This window comes from Phacochoerus africanus, chromosome 3 (genome assembly GCF_016906955.1).
Source record: "Phacochoerus africanus isolate WHEZ1 chromosome 3, ROS_Pafr_v1, whole genome shotgun sequence".
NCBI lineage: Eukaryota > Metazoa > Chordata > Mammalia > Artiodactyla > Suidae > Phacochoerus > Phacochoerus africanus.
In genome coordinates, this window is record NC_062546.1 from 31,555,829 (window position 1) to 31,569,139 (window position 13,311).

Sequence of the window (13,311 nt, forward strand, 5' to 3'; positions counted from 1 at the left end):
TACCATTACATCAAAAAGGGTAATATAAATAGGAATAAACCTGTTTAAGGAGGCAAAAGACTTGTACTCAGAAAACTATGGGACACCGATCAAAGAAACTGAAGATCATACAAACAGAAAGATATACTGTGTTCTTGGATTGGAAGAATCAATATTGTTAAAGTGACCATACTGTCCAAGGCAATTTACAGATTTACTACAATCCCTATCAAATTACCAATGGCATTTGGAACAAAAACAAAAGATTTAAACTGGAAACTGGAACAAAAAATGTAAAAATTTATTTGGAAACACCAAAGACCCAGAATAGCCAAAACAATCTTGAGAAAGAAAACCAAAGCTGGAAGAATCATACTCCCAGACCTTAGACTATACACAAAGCTACAGTAATCAAAACAGTATGGTACTGGCACAAAAACAGACACATAGATCACTGTAGCAGGATAGAAAGCCCAGAAATAAGCCCACACACCTATGGTCAATTAATCTATGACAAAGGAGGCAAGAATATACAAGGAGAAAAGACAGTCTCTTCAGTAAGTAGTGCTAGGAATACCAGATAGCGCCATGTAAAAGAATGACACCATATACAAAAACAAAAACAAAAACAAAAACAAAACAAAAAAAAACTAAAAATGGCTTAAAGACATAAATGTAAGACGGGATGCTATAAAACTCCTAGAGGAAAACATAGGCAGAACACACTTTGACATAAATTGCAGCAATATTTTTTTAAAATATGTCTCAGAGTAATGGAACAAAACCAAATAAACAAATGGTACCTAATTAAATGTAAAATCTTTTTCACAGCAAAGGAAACCATAAACAAAATGAAAAGACATCTGAAAGAATGGGAGAAAATATTTGCAAATGATGTGACCAACCAAGGATTAATTTCCAAAATATACAAACAGCTCATACAGCTCAATTAAAAAAAAAAATCAAAAAAAGGGCAGAAAGGAGTTTCTGTTGGCGTGCTGGAAATGAATCTGACTAGGAACCATTAGGTTTCGGGTTCGATCTCTGGCCTCACTCAGTGGGTTAAAGATCTGGTGTTGCTGTGAGCTGTGGTGTAGGTCGCAGATGCGGCCCAGATCCTGCGTTGCTGTGGCTGTGGTATAGGCCAGCAGTTGTAGCTCCAATTTGACCCCTGCCTTGAAACCTCTATATGTTGCAGGTGTGGCCCTAAAAAGCAAAAAAAGGGGGGGGGTCAGAAAATCTAAACAGACATGTCTACAATGTGGACATACACATGGCTGACAAGCACATAAAAAGATGCTCAACATTGCTAATTATTAGGGAAATGCAAATCAAGCCTGCAATGAGGTATTACCTCACACCAATCAGAATGGGCATCATTTAAAAAATCTACAAGCAATAAATGCTGGAGAAGTTGTGAAGAAAAGGGAATCCTCCTTCAGTTCTAGTGGGAATGTAAATTGGTGCAGCCACTATGTAGAACAGTATAGAAGTTCCTTAAAAAACTAAAAATTGAGTTACTGTATGATTCTGCAATCCCATTCCTGGGCATATATCCAGAAAAGACGAAAAGTCTGAAGTCTAAATTCTAAAAGATACATGCACCCCAAGTTCACTGCAGCACAATTTACAGTCACTGAGACAGGGAAGCAACCTAAAAATCCATTGATAAAGGAATGGGTAAAGAAGATGTGGTATATCTATATCTGTAATATATATATTACTAAGCCATTAAAAATGACATTTGCTGCAACATGTATGGACCTAGGGATTATCATATTAAATGAAGTAAGCCAGACAGAGAAAGGACCAATATCATATGATATCACTTATATATGGAGTCTAAAAAAATGATACAAAGGATCATCTGTATTTATAAAACAGTAATAGACTCATGACATAGAAAACAAAATTATAGTTACCAAAGGCGAAATTTGGAATTTGGGATTAACAAATACAGACTGCTATATATAAAATAGATAAACAACAAGGGCGATTGTATAGCACAGGGAACTGTATTCAATATCTTGTAATAACCTATAATGGAAAAGAATCTGAAAAATTATGTATACATATTATATATGTTATATAAAATATAATATTATATATATATATGTGTAACTGAATTGCTTTGCTGTAAACCTGAAACATTGTAAATCAACTATTCTTAAGTAAAAAAAATTAACTATGGTGCTGGCACAAAAACCAGACACATGGATCAATAGAACAGAATAGAGAGCCTAGAAGTAAACCACACTTATATGGGCAATTAATCTACAGCAATGGAGGCAAGAATATAAAGTGGGCAAAAGAAAGCCTCTTCAATAAATGGTGGTATGAAAATTGGACGGCTCCATGCAAATCAAACTGGAATACTCTCTCACACAATGCACAAAAATAATTTTAAAATGGCTTAAAGAGTTAAATGTCAGACCTGAAACCATAAACTTCTGGGAGAAAACATAGGCAGAAAGCTCTTTGACTTTGATTTAGTAATTTTTTTTTGGACATCTCCTTAGGAAAGGGAAACAAAGGCAAAGGGAAACAAATGAGAGTACATCAAACTAAAAAGCTATTGCATAGCAGAGGAAACCAGCAACAAAATGAATGGCAGAAGATATTTGCAAATCATATATCTGATAATATCTAACATAGGCAAAGAACTCATACAATTCAACATTAAATAAATGAATAAATAAACAACCAGATTTTAAAGTGGGCAGAAGACCTGATAAACATTTTTGCAAAGAACACATACAGATGGCCAATAGGCACATGAAAAGATGCTCAACATCACTAACCATTGAGTAAATTCAAATCAAAACCACAATGAGATATCATTCATACATGTCAGAATGGCTATCATCAAAAAGATAATGAATAACAAGTGTTGGCAAGGATACAACAGAACCCTTGTACACTGTTGACGGGAATGTAAGTTAGGGAAGCCACTATGGAAAGCAGTACCATATATAACAGTACAGTATATTTTAAATGACAAAAGAGAAAGACCTACAACCAAGGATACTCTACCCAGCAAAGCCCTCTTTCAGATTTGATGGAGAAATCAAAAGCTTTTCAGACAAGCAAAAGCTAAGCGAATTCGGCACTGCCTAACTAACTAGCTTTAAAACAACTCCTAAAAGAACTTCTCTAGGCAAAAAAAGTAAAGGCCACAAATAGAAACAAGAAAATTACAAATGGGAAATTACAAATGGGAGTGCTCATAAGTTAAGGTAAACATACGGTGAATGAAGGAAATCATCCACAGACACATATGATATCAAAACTAGTAATCATAAAACAACAACAAAAAACTAGTAATCGTGAGGAGAATAAAAATGCAGAATATTGAAAACATATTTGAAATAAAGAGACCAGCAGCCTAAAACAATTTCATACATATATAGAATGCTATATCAAAAAAAATTGGGAGGGGGGAGCTCCTGCTGTGCCACAGTGGATTAAGAATCCAACTGCAGATCCAGTCCAGGTCACTGCAGAGATGTGGGTTTGACTCCTGACCTGGGGCAGTGGGTTGAAGGATCTGGCATTGCTGCAGCTGCAGTGTATGTGGCAGCTGCGGCTCAGATTCAATCTCTGGCCCAGGGTGCAGCCATAACAAATATTTATATTTGTCATATAATTTCTTTAATTTTGTATCTATATTAGATGAATGTTCTCTAAACTTACACCTGAAACTTACACAATGCTGTATGTCAATTATATCTCAATGAAACAAAATAAATACATAAATGTTCTCAGGATCTCTTGCGGGAGCTTCCTAGCTGAGACCAGCCACAGACAGGGAAAATGGAGGCACTGTTTCCCAGGGGTGGTGTAGCCTGCTGAGACTTGCTTTGGGGTTAGAGGATGCTTGTCTTAATATGGGATTCTCCTAAGAGCAGACCCTGAGATTAGGGCTAGGATGCAAGTAATTGACTTGGGAGGTGATCTCAGGAAACAGAAGTGAAGAAATGGGGGAATCTGCTACAGAAGGGGTAGAAGGCAGTATCAGTTACTGCCATGAACAACTGGGGCTCCATCCTGCTGGTAACCTACTGAGAAATCTCATGGAATAGCCTTGACACTGTCCTTTCAAATGATGAGGAAGCTGGAGTAAATTATCCACTGGCTTTCATCCCACTTCTGCTTATGGATCCCCATCAGGGAATCAAGTTATGTCTGCACAGCAAGGTAGCTCAGCTCCTCCTGCCTCTACCATGACCACCATCACCACAATTCCTGCCCCTCCTGAGTTCTCCCACCCAACTGTGTCACCACTTTTTTCCTTGCTGGGTTCTTGGGTTTGAGCTTGAAAGAGGAAATGAAGTGGAATGATAGCTGCCTACAATCCATTCCAGGAAATAGGAACTATAGCAGTGTACTTCCTCCATTTCAACCTATCCAATCTACCCAAATAAGTCTCAACCACCTTCACCGCATCCCAAATCAAGGGACTTAGAGGGAGAAGGCAAAAAAAAAAAAAAAAGCAGGCAGACTTTCTTGGAATGACTTCTGTCATCATGGAGTCATAGAAGCAGAGCTAGAAGGGCTGAACTTTTGCATTAGAAAAATTATGGGAGTTCCCGATGTGGCATTGTGCATTAAGGATCCAGTGTTGCCACAGCCGTGGCAACTGTGATGTAGGTGGCAGATGTGGCTCAGATTTGATCCTTGACCCTGAGAACTTCCATATGCCATGGGTACAGAAAAAAAAAAAAAAGATAACAGTATCTTTTGCCTCTCCCACTGTGATAGCACTTTCTCTAGGCAGGCTTCCCAGGTTTATCTTGACTTTCTGTCCTTCCAACCTACATAATCATAATGAGGGCTCAGCCCTTTATACCCTCAGAGGCAGACCAAGGCTATTTCTGGGAGAAGCAGCTCAAACTCTGTAAGGGAGTATATCCTCCATGGGGAGATACAGCTTCTATCATAGGTCTTTGGCTCCTTACCTGGAGTTCCCACTTATCTGTCTGTCATCCACAGCAACTCACAAGGAGAGGATGCTGGGAGGTGATAGCTTCCTAATGCCACCAGGTGGATTAATTTTTTCCAGGTTAAGATGCTAAGTTGAATTCACACAACTTAGCTTTTGCTCCCTCCTGAAACCCACCACAACTACTATAAAGGGATTAAAAAAAAAGATATGAACTTATGAGGACAGAGGAACAGAAGAGACAAGACAAAAAGAATTTTGGAAGTTGGAGAACAGATGAAAGAGTGGTAATTGACTTAACAGTCCCAAGAAAGCTTGCACCAGGGAAACCTAGTTACAGCCCTGTTTTCATAGGGCTGTTCCTATGAAAGGAAAGAAAGAAAGAAAGAAAGAAAGAAAGAAAGAAAGAAAGAAAGAAAGAAAGAAAGAAAGAAAGAAAGAAAGAAAGAAAGAAAGAGAAAGAAAGAAGGAGGGAGGAAAGAAAAGAAAGGGAATTGGCAGTTTTAGACACCTTTGGAAATGAGTAATTAAAACATCAAAACTGAGTGAAGGGTGATTGAGAAACAGCTGAAGTCCTAGTCCTCCTCCTCCATCCTCCATGCTCAGGGCTCCTCTCCCACCAGGCAAAGGGCTAGAGATTTAGTCTCTGGAGACAGTAGAATAGAGGGTCTCTGGATTGGGGGCATGAAGCGCACCTGAAGACAAAGGTTTAATGAGTACGACAGTGGCATAAAGTGAACATCTACTCACTGCAGGCTGAGATCCTCAGCTTTCTTTTCCACCCACTTCTCAAATCACTGGTAGACCCTCTCCATCCCTTTTCTCTGGAACTCTGACCAGCCAAAAAGGACAGAATTAAGGATACTGGCCTTGGCATTTCTAATAAAGACCACCTATGTCTTCCAGCTGTAAATCTCTGAGTTGATAAGCCTGACTCCTGCATTGAGGGCTCTCAATAAGCTTTCCAGACCCTTACTCTTAATGGAGAGAAGACAGCCAAATAGTATAGCTTAGGTTCCCTGAGTCCCTGAGATGAGGACTCAGGTGCATAGGATTTGTTGAGGGCGGGCTCTGTGGAGAAGCCTCCTCCCACCTCTCACTTCACACTTCCTCCCCCTCAGAAGCAGCAGGGGAAGGAGCAGAGCAAGGGTGTGGTCTCAGCTGGAGTCTAACCTCAGATGCCACAAAGAGCCCTGAAATGTGAATTGCATCACAGAGTTAATCTCAGCTTGAAGAAAGAGGGCTGTTTTTGACCCACATATTAATCAGTCACTAGCTGCCGGCTGCCAGGGAGGAGACCATCACCTCCCAGGAAAGGCAGCTTCTGGCTGAAGGATAATTCTCTGGAGAAAGGGACAGCTCTGATCTATTGACAACCAACATTCACAGCAGCTGGGGATATGGACAGGCCATTATGAACATCCACTGCAAATGTCTGAGGAAAACACCTGACATGGAAGACAGAGAACAAATAATAATCAGAACAAACAAGCAAACTAACAATTAAAATAAACAAAAACAATTTGAAAGAAATCAAGACTTACTTCCAAGGATGAGAGAAGTTATTACACCCAAAAAACAAGAATAAGAGGCTAGGCGTTCCCATTGTGGTGCAGCAGAAACGAATCCGACTAGGAACCATGAGGTTGTGGGTTCGATCCCTGGCCTCACTCGGTAGGTTAAGGATCCGGTGTTGCCATGAGCTGTGGTGTAGGTCGCAGACGCGGCTCAGATCTGGTGTTGGTGTGGCTGTGGCTGTGGCAGGCAGCTGTAGCTCTGATTAGAACCCTAGCCTGGGAACCTCCATCTGCTGCGGGTGCAGCACTATAAAAAAAAAAAAAAAAAAAAAAGGAGGCTATTGGGAGTTTCCATTGTGCTCAGCAGGTTAAGAATCTGACTAGTATCCATGAGGATGCACGTTTGATCCCTGGCCTGGCTCAGTGGGTTAAGGATCGCGAGTTGCCATGAGCTGTAATGTAGGTCACAGACTCAGCTTGAATCCTGCATTGCTGTGGCTGTGGCATAGGCCAGCAGCTACAGCTCCGATTAGACTCCTAGCCTGGGGACTTCCATATGCTGCAGGTGCAGCCCTGGAAAAAAAAAAAAAAAAAGAGAGAGAGAGAATAAGATGCTATTTTAAAAGACAGGGAAAAATAAGCTTTTAAAACAAACAAACATGAGAGCAGAAATGAAAAGACTCAATAGATGGTTTGGGAAATAAAGTCTGGGTTGTTTCCCAGAAAAAAAAATCCAAAATACAAAACAATGAAAATAGGAAAGAAGAGAGGAATGTGGGAAAAAGAGTCTAGGAGGTTTAACATATGAATAACAGGCATTCCAGAAGGTGAGAGGGAGGAAATTATTAACAAGATAATTCAAGAAAAATTTCTCAAACTGAAAATAAAAAAATTCTGTTTGAAAGGGCCCACCACGTGCCTAGTTCAATGGACAAAAATAGTCTCCCAAGGCACATGTGAAACTTCAGAACTATGAAGACAAAGAGCAGAATCCAGAAGCTTGAAGAGAGAAAAATAGTCATTATACCAAGTCTCAAGGGTCAGAATAGCTTCTGACTTTTCTTCACAGGAACTGTCCCCAAAACACTAGAAGTTAGAATACTAGAGTAATAGCTCCAAAAGTCTAAAAAAAAAAAAAAAGTTTTCCAATATAGAATTCTATGCAATCAAACTATATCAATCAAGAAATAAGTAGAAGAAAGACAATATCAGATATGCACAATCTCATGCTTCCTTTTCTGGGAAGTAACTGAAGGATGTGTTCTGCCAAACTGAGAGAGTAAACCAAAGAGAAAGACACAGGATACAGAAAGCAGGCGATCGGAGTTCTCATTGTGGCTCAGTGGTTAATGAATCTGACTAGGAACCATGAGGTTGTGGGTTTGATCCCTGGTCTTGCTCAGTAGGTTAAGGACCTGGTGTTGCCATGAGCTGTGGTATGAGTCGCAGATGCGGCTCGGATCCTGCGTTGCTGTGGCTCGGGCCTACTCCGGTAGACCCCCTAGCCTGGGAACCTCCACATGCCACGGGTGCGGCCCTAGAAGAGACAAAAAAAAACAACACAAAAAAAACAACAAAAAAGCAAAAAGAAACTCACACAAAACAACAACAAAAAACAACAACAATGACAACAACAGACAAAAGACAAAAGACAAAAAAAACCCCACAAAAAAACCCAAAAAAAACCCAAAAAAAGCAGGGGATCCGACACAGTGGGGAGGAATGGGAATCCCTCTGAGGCTGATATTGGGTGAATCTAGGAGGACTGGAGCAGAAAGACTCAAGACATAGATATGTTAAGGACTCATCACCAAGATGACGCTGCCATTGTGCCATCTTTATAACAAGTTTTTCTTTTTTCTTTTTCTTTCTTTTTTCTTTTTGGCTGCACCCGTGACATGTAGAATTTCCTGGGCCAGGGATTGAACCCATGTCACAGCAGCGACCCAAACTGCTGCAGTGACAATGTCGGATCCTTAAACCATTGCACCACAAGGGAACTCCTATAATCATTTTTTCTTAAAGGCACAGACTTTCGAGGTAAACTGGCTAAATGAAAAAGACCCCACTTACTGTTGGAAAGAGCACTGTACTTATGCTGTTGAGGCTTGAAATTCAGTCCTGGCTTTGTCTTGAGGGAGCTGCAGAACATAGGAAGGTCTCTTTCCCTCCCTGGACCTCAGAATCATCCTCTCTGCATGTGTCAAGGATGGACTGTGTGAATCCCATGTGTCTTTAAGGCTATCTGTGCCTCCGTGAAATTTATTCTTCATGGTATACAGTTCTATGGGTTTTGAAAAATGCATAGTCATATAACCATCTCCACAATCATGCTACAGAATAGTTCCAGCACCCTAAATAATGTTCTCATGTTATCCTTCTATAGCCAGTCCTCCCTTTTAACTCCTCGAAACCCACTGATCTGTACTCCATCCTTACAGTTCTACCTCTTCTAGAACATATATAAATGGAATCATACAGTATAAAGCCTTTTGAGTCTGGCTTCTTATATTTAACCCAGTGCATTTGGTTTGACACACTGACCAGCACTTACCACTGACCTTGTTTTCAGTTCTCCCTCAAAGCAGATTCTGAGACAAGAATCCAAATGCAAGTAGTTGGTGTGGGATGTGGTCCCAGAAGTACCAAGAAGGTAAATGAAGAAGTGGTATAGGGAAGGGAAGGAAGCCAATACAGGGTGTGTTTTTTTCAAGTGAGGTATCACTGTTGCAACAAGCTCTAACTTCTAGGGACTTTGGGATTCCATGCAGATCACACACCTCAGAGATGACCAGCCAAAGGGTGAAGAAACTGGGATATTTTCCCACCAACTCCCTGTTTATCATTGGTTGATGGTTGCTTCTGGTGGCCTTAATTCTCCAGCACTTCTGGCTTGCCTGGTACATGGACCTAGCATGTTCCTGCAGACAAAGGAAAAAAAGCCCTTGGGCCAAATACAGGCATTCAGAGTAAGCAGCATTTGGTGTGTACAGATGAGTGCCAAGGGAAATGTGTGGGGGTAATGACAGCATCAGCTACACACTGCCTCCTCCAGTGAGAGAGTGAAACCCTCATATACCACAAAACAACTTTAGAGAAGGAGCTCTTGGGGATTCTGGAGTGGGGGCCTGACAAGACAGTCAGGACAAGGAACCCAGGTTCCTATTGGAAGATATAACGATGGGGGCTTTTTGCCTTGAGAGTGGTGGGGGGGCCTCTGAGGGGTAAGGTTACCCTACCTGAGGACTGATGGAGACCACCCAAAAGAGGCTATGTTCCCACTGCTAGAGCTCACCACCTATCCTGCCTCCATCCGAGTCAATCTTCAGATGTGAATAGTAGGGCCTTTTCTGTGGACAGTAGGTAACAGGAGCTTTTATTATTTAGAATGCTTAGTTCTTTTCTTCTGGCAAATTATTAGTGTAATGAATGTGTGTCTTGGCAGAAAAATGCAGATGGACAGATTGAAATATATTTCAATTTTTACAGCCTCAATTGAACCCAATTTCTATTGCGAGGTTTGCTTTGGTTGGGGTGTCACCTTTTTTTAAAAAAAGTGAAGTATAGTTGATTTACAATGTTATGTTAGTTTTAGGAGCACAGCACAGTGGTTCAGATATATTCTTTTTCAGATTATTTTCCCTTATAGGTTATTACAAAATATCGAGTATAGTTCCCTGTGCTACACAGTAGGTCCTTGTTATTTGCCTATTTATATATATAGTAGTGTGTATATGCTAATCCCCAACTCCTAATTTAGCCCTCTACCACCCCTCTCCATTTTAGTAACCATAAGTTTTTTTTTTATGTCTGGCAGTCTATTGCTGTTTCATAAATAACTTCATTTGTATCTTTTTTTAGATTCCACATGAGTGATATTATATGATATTTACCTTTGTCTGGCTTACTTCACATAGTGTGATAACCTCTAGGTCCATCCATGTTGCTGCAAATGACATTCTTTCTTTTTTATGGCTGAGTAATATTTTACTATATATGTGTATATATATATTTATATCTATATCTTTTTTATCCATTCATCTATTGATGGACATTTAGGTTGCTTCTACGTCTTGGCTATTATAAATAGTGCTGCAGTGAAGAATGGGGTATATGTACCTTTTCGAATTGTGGTTTTCTCTGGATATGTTCCCAGGAGTGGGATTGCAGGACCATATGGTAATTCTATTTTTAGTTTTTAAAGGAATCTCCATACTGTTTTCCATAATGCTGGACCAATTTCCCTTCCCACCAACAGTGTAGGGGAGTTCCTTTTTTTCCACACCCTCCCCAGCATTTATTATTTGTAGACTTTTTTATGATGGCCATTTTGATTGGAATGAGGTGTTCCCTCATTGTAGGTTTGATTTGCATTTCTCTAATAATTAGCTATGTTGAACATTTTTTTCATGTGCCTGTTGGTCATCTGTATGTCTTCTTTGGAGAAATATCTAGTTAGATCTTCTGCCCTTTTTTTTTTTTCTTTTTTTTGACTGGGTTGTTTGTTTTTTTGATATTGAGCTGTATGAGCTGTTTGTATTGTGCTGGTGTCACCTTAATATCAGGCAGTTGCAGCCCAAGTTTCCAGGATGCTTTCAGAAATCCAAAGCATTGGCAGACGGCTTCTGGTTTGTCTATATCAGCATTATACATGTCCGCCTTCAGCCTTGTCTTTGCTGATCAGTTCACACAAGCCCTTGCTGGCCCAACTCTCACCCTTGACTGAATGTTTCCTTGTGGGCTGTTTCTCAGCCAACTCCTGTGTCCCTCTTGATTCACAGGATATTCTAAGGTTCTGTGATGGGCCAAGGGGACTTTGCGGATTATACAGAAACCCCTAGATTTTCTGGGCTAGTCAAAATGTATACAACATTCTTTTTTTTTTTTTTTTTTTTGGCTTTTTAGGGCATTTGTGGCATATGGAAGTTCCCAGGCTAGGGGTCTAATTGGAACTCCACCTGCTGGCCTATGCCACAGCCATAGCAATGTGGGATCTGAGCCGTGTCTGCGACCTACACCACAGCTCATGGCAACGCCATATCCCTACCCACTGAGTGAGGCCAGGGATTGAACCTGAGTCCTTATAGATACTAGTTGGATTCATTTTCACTGTGCCACAACAGGAGCTCCCTTCAATTCATTCTATTACTTCCACACTTTGCTGGCTCTTGGAAGCCCAGACAGGGCTGGCTCAACCTACCATGTGCACACAGCCAACTCTATAAGGAGGTCTTACTGCTGCCCTAAGCTCTTCCCAGCTTCTTTCTGCACTTGAGTTTCCCACATTGATCTGGGCTTCACTTAGGAAAGAAGGCAGGATAAGCTCCTTTTTTAGACATCCACGGTCATGTGACTCTCCTCACCATCCAGTTTGGGGATTTATTATAATGTAGGTATGTGTGAGTGAGTGCTTACTCTCAAATCAAATGCATTCTTTCCACGTTATATTGTCTATACATACATTCCTTCTTTCATTGTAGGTTCATATGAAGTTGTAGGTAATAATACAGAAAGATCCTTCTATCCTTTGCCGGGTTTTTCCCCCCATGATAACATATTGCATAACAATAGCACAAAATCAGTCAGGAAATTGATATTGATACAATATATCGATATTATTCAGTTTTCTGTTTATAAGCATTCATGTGTGTGTATGTATTTAGTTTTATGCAATTTGTCACAAATGCAGACTCTTGTAATAACTGCCATATTTGAGATACAGAACGGTGTGATCGCAAGCTCCCTTTTATGGTTACATCCACATTCCTCCTACCTCACTCCCCCTAACGCTGTCCCTAACTCTTGGTAACTACCAACAGATTTTCCATTTGTATAATTTTGTCATTTCAAGAATGTTGTAGAAATGAAATCATACAATACCTTTGAGGCTTAGTCACACAGCCTATTCCCTGGAGATTCATCCAAGTTTCATGTATCAATTATTTGTTCTCTTTTATTGCATAATAGTATTCGACAGTCCTTCATTCACCCATTGAAGGACATTCAAATTGTTTCCAGTTTTGACTGTTATGAATATTCAAAATAATACAATAGTGATGAACATTTGTGTACAGGTTTTTGTGTGAATATAATTTCTGTGGGATAAATGCCCAGGAGTGCAATTGCTAAGTCACATGGAAGTTGCCAAATTGTTTTCCATTTTCCTTTCCCACCAGCAATGTATGAATGACTCAGATTCTCCGCAGTCTTGCCAGCATTTGGTGTTTTCACAACTTTTAATTTTAGCCATTTTGGTAGGTGTGTAGTGATATTTCATTTTATTTTTACTTTGCATGTTCCTTATGGCTAATGACATTGAACATTTTTTTCATTTGTTTATTTGCTATTTATGTATCTTCTTCAATGAAATATTTGGTCAGATCTTTTGTTCAGTTTTCTTTCTTTTTCTTTTCTTGTCTTGTCTTGTCTTTTCTTTTTTCTTTTGCTTTATGGGGTCGCACTTGCCCTGTGGAAGTATGGAAATTCCCAGGCTAGGGGTCAGATCTGAGCTACAGCTCCTGGCCTATGCCACAGCCACAGCAATGTGGGATCGGAGTTGCAACCTACACCACAGCTCAGGGCAATGCTGGATCCCCGATCCACATCAAGGGATCAGACCAGCATCCTCATGGATACTAGTCTGAGCCTCTTCTGCTGCACCACAATGTTAACTCCTTTTGTTCATTTTCAAATTGGATTTTGTGCAGTTTTTTCTTTGCTTTTTTTTTTCATTCTGTTGAGTTTTGAGAGTTCTTTTTATATTCCAGATAGTAGTCTTTTTTTGGGTAAGTGGTTTGAAAGTATTTTCTCCCAGTCTGTGGGTTTTCTTTTCACCCTCTTAGAATGTCTTTCACAGAGCAAATATTTTTATTT